At 39.3% G+C, this 8,031-nt stretch overlaps 1 non-coding gene and 1 pseudogene across 1 annotated transcript; both read left to right on the top strand.

Moving 5' to 3' along the window:
- Positions 1-2,227: 2,227 nt before the first annotated feature.
- Positions 2,228-4,257, top strand: LOC136306662 (nucleolin-like; annotated as a pseudogene).
- A 3,359-nt stretch (positions 4,258-7,616) lies between these two features.
- TRNAS-GGA (transfer RNA serine (anticodon GGA)) lies at positions 7,617-7,693 on the top strand. Its single transcript has one exon. It is a non-coding gene; the product is annotated as a tRNA-Ser (tRNA).
- Positions 7,694-8,031: the final 338 nt, after the last annotated feature.

Genomic DNA, 8,031 nt, shown 5'->3' with positions numbered 1-8,031 from the left:
TCTTTAGGAGAACCCAAAGAATTGTACACACCACAACTGGAAAAATCATGAGTTTGGTTATTTTGAGTTATGCCATGATATGACATTGTCTTAGACAACTACAATGTAATTCCAAAAGCTCATTCCTTAAATGTAATTTTAATATTAACAAAAAATCTAAATCAAACCTTAATTCTGAAGTAAAAGTTTTTAAAAATTATTCCAAAAATTATTACTTATTGAAATACAAATTGCTTTTTATTAATCATGCCAGAATATTGTAACTGTTATTTTAGAACTCAGAATATATGGTTCCACTTAAATACTATTAAGGGTTTAGTTAGGTCCCTTAAACAATTGGTAAAAATGTTATGAATACATGTAAAACCATATGATTTAGTACTAAAATAACTCAACAGTATAATGTGATTTGTAAAGATATTTTGTTAAGAAATGGCTTCAAAAAATTTAGAATGTCCAGAAACCATCTTCTTTCTGTCTTAACCCTGCATGATGTCTCCACATACAAATACGAGGGTTGGGAAGACAGTCTACATGTCCCTGTTTCTCGACTTTTCTTTCTTTCTCTCTCTCATCTTTCCTTCCTTCCTTCCTTCCTTCCCTCCCTCTTTCCTTCCTTCCTTCCTTCCTTCCTTCCTTCCTTCCTTCCTTCCTTCCTTCCTTCCTTCCTTCCTTCCTTCCCTCCCTCCCTCCCTCCCTCCCTCCTTCCTTCCTTCCCTCCCTCCTCCCTTCCTTCCTTCCTTCCTTCCTTCCTTCCTTCCTTCCTTCCTTCCTTCCTTCCTTCCTCTTTCTTTCTCTCTCTCTCTCTCTCTCTCTCTCTCTCTCTCTCTCTCTCCCCCCCCCAGTGGGATCCAAATTTCTCTCTGCTGTAACACAGTTTTAGTTATTATTATTACCCAAAGCAGGTGTCTGAACCATCAAAAAAATGTAGAGACTCTTGGATAGTGCAAGAGATAGAAGTTTACAGTAAACTTCACTGAGAGTAGCAGACTTCAAGAGAGGGAACTTTGCTGAATTTCCTTTTTTGGTAATATTGCCCAATAAAACTATAATGCAAGTAACATATGTACATTTAAATGTGATAGTAGCCACACCTGACCTGTAGTGGCGCAGTGGATATAACATTGACCTGGAATGCTGAGGTTGCTGGTTCGAAACCCTGGGCTTGTCTGGTCAAGGCACATATGAAAGTTGACGCTTCCTGCTCCTCTCCCTTCTCTCTTTCCTTCTCTCTCTCTCTCTCTCTCCCTCTTCCCCCCCTTTCTGAAAAAAATTGAATAAATAAAGTCTTTAAATGTGATAGTAGCCACATTAAGAAAAAGTAAACAGGTGATATTAATTTTAATAATACATTTAATTTAATCCAATATATCTAAAACTTTTTATTTTAACCTGTGATCAATATTAAATCACTGAGATATTATTTTATACTTTTTTTACTATTTTACATTCTTGTTTTTCATAAGTCTTCCAAATCTGTTATTTATTTTACATTAATATCACCTCACAGTTTGGACACAAAATTTTCAATGGTTAAAGTAGGTTTAAAAATATGTTTTATGGAAAAGTGTATACTATTTGTTTCCAAATGCAAATTCAAATTAAATTTAAATTTTAGATCTTGCATTACAATAGCCACATTGGGAGTGCCAAATAACAGCACATGGAAAGTAGCTATAGTAGGGTTACAGGCTTAAGTCTCTTTGCTTTTCTAATATTTTCCACAAAAAATTTATTAGAAACTTTCTTTTTGGGGGTCATTTTTCAGATTTTTTAAAGCCATAAGTATATATATTTGTACAGTATTGTTATTTATATTTTCACAAAATGTAGGAAGAAAGAGTAGTAAAAACTAATAAATCTATATTTGCACATTGGAAAAGAATGTAATTTAGACATGGTTTGCTCAGGAGGCCACTCTTTAATTGTAAAGTATCTTCTATTAAGATATAAGAACTCATGAAAGATCATTTAAAACCTATTTCAAAATAGATGATTTCAACTATTTCTCAGTAAAAAAAAATAATTGAAATTTCTAACTGAGAGTTTTACAGTATCCCCAGAGAATTTATGAAAGTTTAGCATAAGTTTAGAACTTAAGCTGGCAGAGAAACATACGTGCTCCAGATCTTCAGTATGCGTGGCCTCAGTCTATGTCATAATTTGGTTCCTCTGAGCTCATTTGAACCACTTAGCTGCCACACACTCTGCAGTGATTACTACCATCATGGTGAAACTCACAAAGGCTGGTAAAAAATCAAGGTGACCCCTTGTAAGTGATTCTTTCTCCAAAAGAAGTAGAAGAAGAGTGAAGAAGAGGAAATGTCAGAAGATGGGAGCAGAGGAAAAGAGGTTATCATCCCTCAGATAAAAGACAAGAAGGCTTCCACAACTCCAGCAAAGAAGGTAATGCTTCCCCCAATGAAAAAGATTGCAGTTACTACACCAGCCAAGAAAGCAGTTGTCACTCTTGACATAATGGCAGCAGTTACACCAGCCAAAGCTGTATCAACCATTGGCAAGAAGGGAGGGACATCAGGCAAAGCACTGGTAACAACCCTTGGTAAAAAGGAAGCAGCCACCCCAGCCAAGGGAGCAAGGAATGACAAGAATGCCAAGAAGAAAGATAGCATTGAAGAAGATAATGGCAACAGTGAAAAGGATGATGAAGAGGATGAGGATAAAATTGAGGATGAATTTGAGCCAGCAGTGATCAGGTGCTGCTGTCACTCCTTCCTCGGATGATGAAGACAGCGACAAAGATGAGGATGAAGTCCATGAGGAAAATGAGGATGATGATGGAGAAGATGACTCTAAAGGAGAACCTATAGAGATTACACCAAGCAAAGGCAACAGAGCTCTGCAAACCTCATTCTGTGAATGCCAAGAGCTCAGCTGTGGATAATGACAAAAAGGATGATGACAAAGAGGAGGACAATGAAGATGATGAAAGAGAGAATGATGAGGGATAGTATGATGAGGAGGAGGATGAAGAGGAGGAATTGCCTCTCAAAGAAGCACCTGGAAAACAAAATAAGAAAATGGCCAAACAGAAAGCTGCTCTTGATGCCAAGAAACAGAAAGTAGAAGCCACAGAACCAACTACAGCTTTCAAATCTCTGTTGAAAACCTGAAATTCAACAAATCTGCTCCTGAATTAAAAATGGTTATCAGTCATCTTTTTGTTAAAAATCATCTTGCTGTTGTGGATTTCAGAACTGGTGTATTTAAAAGTTTGACAATGTGGATTTGAATATGCTGAAGACCTAGGAAAAGCCTGGGAACTCACTGGATTAAAAGTCTTTGGCAATGAAATTAAACTAGAAAAATCAAAGGGAAAAGATAATAAAAAAGATCGAGATGTGAGAACACTTTTGGCTAAAAATCTGTCTTACAGATTTGTTACTCAGGATAAATTAAAAGAAGTGTTTAAAGACGCTATAGAGATGAGATCAGTCAGCAAAGATAGAAAGAGTAAAGGGATTGCTTATATTGAATTTAAGGCAGAAGCTGATGCAGAAAAAACCTTGGAAGAAAAGCAGGGAACAGAAATAGATAGACAATCCATTTCTTTGTACTATACCTGAAAGAAAGGTCTAAGCCAATACTGTAAAGTTGGAAAGAACAGCATTTGAAGTGGTAAACCAAAAACTCTGGTTTTAAGCAACTTTTCCCACAGCACAACAGGAAAAGCTCTTTAGAAAGTATTTGAGAAGGCAACTGTTATCAAAGTGCCCCAGAACAAAAATGCAAATCTAAAGTGTATGCATTTATAGACTGTGCTTAATTTGAATATGCTAAAGAAGCTTTACTGCAATAAAAGAGAAATTGAGGGCAGAGCAATCAGGCTAGAATTGCAAGGACCCAGGGGATTCTACGGCAAGAAACCAGCCACTCAAAACTCCGTCAAAGGTCTGTCTGAGGAGCCTACAGAAGAGACAGTAAAGAAGTAATTTAATGGCTCTTTTGGGGCAAGAATATTGGAACTAGATCTCCCAAAGGGTTTGGTTTGTAGACTTCAACAGTGAGGAAGATGCCAAGGAAACCATAGATGATGGTGAAATTGATGGAAACAAAGTTACTTTGGACTAAGACAAACCTAAAGGACAAGGTGACTTTAAGGGTTGTGGCAGAAGCAATGGTGGATCTGGAGTCTGAGCTGGATTTAGTGGCAGAGGCTGGGGAGGTTTTGGAGGTCAGGGAGGCTTTTGAAGAGGCAGAAGAGGAGGAGGAGACCACAAGCAACAGAAGAGATGAAGTTAAAGTAGTTTCTTTTATTTCTGTTTTTTCTTCTTCATTTGAAAATAAAGAAAGGACTCTGGGATTTTTACTGTGTTACTTGATCAATGACAAAACTTTCTAAAGACATTCCAAGAGATTTCATGTGGTCTACTTAGAAATCCATAAATCCATATTGATAATATTTCAGGGGAGATACCCTGTTGGTTCTAACTGGATATTTACATAAACTTTTTAGAGCTGAGTGATAGAGCTAATTCTTATTTGTAAGTTTTGAACTTACATTGTTTCTTCCCATGTACAAAATAAAAAATTCCCTACAAATAGTTGAGTGTATATATGCTTGTGTGTGTGTGTGTGTGTGTGTGTGTATTGGGTTTATAAAGGAAAGCAAAATGTTTTAATATCATTTTGCTTCAGCAAGTTTGGGACAAAGTAAGAGTCCCAACCTCTGGGGGGGGGGAAAAAAGAAAGATTAGCAAAGATTAACCCCATGAGATCTTGGGTGATCCATGAGAATCATGAATATGTGAGACATATAACAATAAGAATAGGGTCCTGGCCAGTTGGCTCAGCGGTAGAGTGTCGGCCTGGCGTGCGGGGGTCCCAGGTTCGATTCCCGGCCAGGGCACATAGGAGAGGCGCCCATTTGCTTCTCCACACCCCCCCTCCTTCCTCTCTGTCTCTCTCTTCCCCTCCCGCAGCCAAGGCTCCATTGGAGCAAAGATGGCCCGGGCGCTGGGGATGGCTCCTTGGCCTCTGCCCCAGGCGCTAAAGTGGCTCTGGTTGTGGCAGAGCGATGCCCCGGAGGGGCAGAGCATCGCCCCCTGGTGGGCAGAGCTTCGCCCCTGGTGGGCGTGCCGGGTGGATTCTGGTCGGGCGCATGCGGGAATCTGTCTGACTGTCTCTCCCCATTTCCAGCTTCAGAAAAATACAAAAAAAAAAAAGAAAAGAAAAGAAAAGAAAAGAATAGCATGACACACAAAGCAGGTATTTGCACTTCAGTAGAGCAAAGATAAACTGCAAATGTAAACTTCAGCTTTGTGGAAATGTAAGCCTAGGCCTGACTGTGCACTCTGGCTATTTGTGTGTCTCATGAAGTCAAAGCAATGGTTTGTAATGAGATAGATAAAATTCTGTCTGCAGCACAAGCATCTATTCAATAAATGTCCAGCCCAGAGAGATGAGGTGCAAAGCTAAGATGTGCCAGGTCACCAGCTTTCTCAGGGTCTGATGGATGTTGCCATGTGAACAGCATTCTGTCAGAATACACTAGGCTCTAGACAGTGACTGTTTCCTGTGAGTAAGACATAAAGCTTAAAGATACATTTTGGAATTTCCCTCAAATAAGACTACGGAAGAGAACTTGTACCGCTGAATGTTTTGTTAATGTGTGTCAATATGGATTTGATTAATTTAAGGATCTTTTAGCGAACACCTGCAGCAGATGGCCTGTGCTTGTCAGCTGCTCTTAAGATTTAGCTACAAGTATTTTAAATCCCAGGTGTCAACCCAGAAGCACTAACTCTGTATGTTCAGATTCACAAGCAGCATCACCAGTGTCAAGAACATACTTGCTTGGGTCATCCTGTTTGTAGGAAATAATGACTCAGCTGACCTTTAGCTCTGTGTTCCTTAAAGACACAAGAAGAAATTGCAAAAAGAAGGTGATGTGGTCTATTTCATGGTACTGTCAGAGCTGTGAATAGCATTTCTCTTTTTCTGAGACAAGAACTTTTGCAAAATGAATCAATAGAAGACTTTGGAATAGTCACTAAAGCAATCCTAATTATAATCCTTTTTATTTGCATAGGGCTTTGTCAGTCACAAAATATTTTTACATCCATCATCATATTTTATTACTAAAATATCCATGAGAAATAAGCAGGGCAAAAGTGTTACTATTTCTATTTAATAACTGAAGAAACTGAGGCTCAGGAAAGTGTGAAGTAATATTGGTGCACGTGCAATTTGATGAAATCCAAAATGGCATCTTGAATAAGTCAATAGGGGAAGTCATACTAAACAAAAATCTATTTGGTCAAGAGCATTTTTCTCATAGATGTCTGGTACTTATTTTCTTTAGCTTCAGGATTCTGCCCTCTTAATTTAGTACTATGAAAAATAGCTTATAAAAGACCCTCATCCTAAAATGAGGAAGAGAGAAACTCCCACCCCCCAAATGTGGATCATGTTATTTAAGGCAAGGTTAACATCAACATTTAGCTTCTCCTTGCTGCTTAGTAATAGAATCCTGGGCTGTAAACTGGCACATGGCCATCTTGAAAAGTATAATATTTCTCTTTATTGCACTAAGTTCTCTGACAAAAAGTGGTGTGGCAAATTCTCGAAGGTGTTCTTCAATGGGGATATATTAGGCAACAGCATCCATTTTGTTCTTCAAGGCACTGAATACATTGATATAGAGAATTAAGAGTTTAGCCAGTAACTGGAAGAACAAGAGAAGCAAAAGTCAGGGAAACTACTAGTGATTTTCTCAGCTTGAAGTAATAGAGTCTCCTGCAGATATGCCAAAATTAGGAAGACTCTGGAAAGATCCCACCAATGATCTTTCAGCAGTAGCAGTGTGAGTTGTTCATAGAGCTCACAGGGAAGCAAGTGGCCATGAGTCATACACCTGACCACATATTGGACTATAATTGCCTTGAGAGATTTTGGTCTTTCCTTTTTTCAGCCTCCAAATCTCAAGTGAATGCCTCTTATTGGAAAACTAATCTGGGACCAATGGGAAAAGAATTTAGGGAAACACAATTCCTGACTTCTCCTTTGTCTTGCAGAGAAAACTTAAATAAGGTTATTGTGAGAATGATTTGTCAACAGACAATTCAATACAGCCCAGCTCTATGTCCTAGTCCCATAAGTGGCATATAACTCATATCTAACTTCTAAATAAAGACCAGGGCAACACCACACTCTGCCTCCCATAGAGCAATCCCTCTTCTATTAATGAACTTATGCAAAGTCTTCTATGGCACTTATCACCTCAAAATTATGTTCATTGATTTTTTTAGCTCACTCAGTTTCCCTTCTGTGATACTTTAACTTAACATTGATTTACAATTGTAACAAGTAGTGAATATTGGGAAGAGCATTTTGTCCATGTTTGTTATGTAGCATTCAAACTGGGATGGGGGGAGAGAATATTTAGTTTGTTTAGAATTCTTTAATCTACCTAACCCAGGTTTTTGATTGGCTACCCTTGATAGTCTCTCAAAGGTATAAAGAACCAAATATTAGCATTAGCTTTTAAAAGCTTCTATATGCTGAAATTCTGTATCTGTCTTCAGGTACAGAGGGCATTCTGCAGAACATATAAAAAGTAACATGAATTTTTTTTTATTTTATAAAGAAAGAAAGCCCTGGCCCCGTTGGCTCAGTGGTAGAGCGTCGGCCTGGAGTGCAGAAGTCCTGGGTTCAATTCCCAGCCAGGGCACACAGGAGAAGCGCCCATCTGCTTCTCCACCCCTCCCCCTCTCCTTCCTCTCTGTCTCTCTCTTCCCCTCCCGCAGCCAAGGCTCCATTGGAGCAAAGATGGCCTGGGCGCTGGGGATGGCTCCTTGGCCTCTGCCCCAGGCGCTAGAGTGGCTCTGGTCGCGGCAGAGCGATGCCCCGGAGGGGCAGAGCATCGCCCCCTGGTGGGCAGAGAGTCGCCCCCTGGTGGGCGTGCCGGGTGGATCCCGGTCGGGCGCATGCGGGAGTCTGTTTCTCCCCGTTTCTAGCTTCGGAAAAATACAAAACAAAAAAAAAAAAAAAGAAAGGAAAAGAGAGAGG

This window comes from Saccopteryx bilineata, chromosome 5 (assembly GCF_036850765.1).
Source record: "Saccopteryx bilineata isolate mSacBil1 chromosome 5, mSacBil1_pri_phased_curated, whole genome shotgun sequence".
In the NCBI taxonomy this organism is placed as follows: domain Eukaryota; kingdom Metazoa; phylum Chordata; class Mammalia; order Chiroptera; family Emballonuridae; genus Saccopteryx; species Saccopteryx bilineata.
This window is presented reverse-complemented; position numbering and strand designations above follow the sequence as displayed.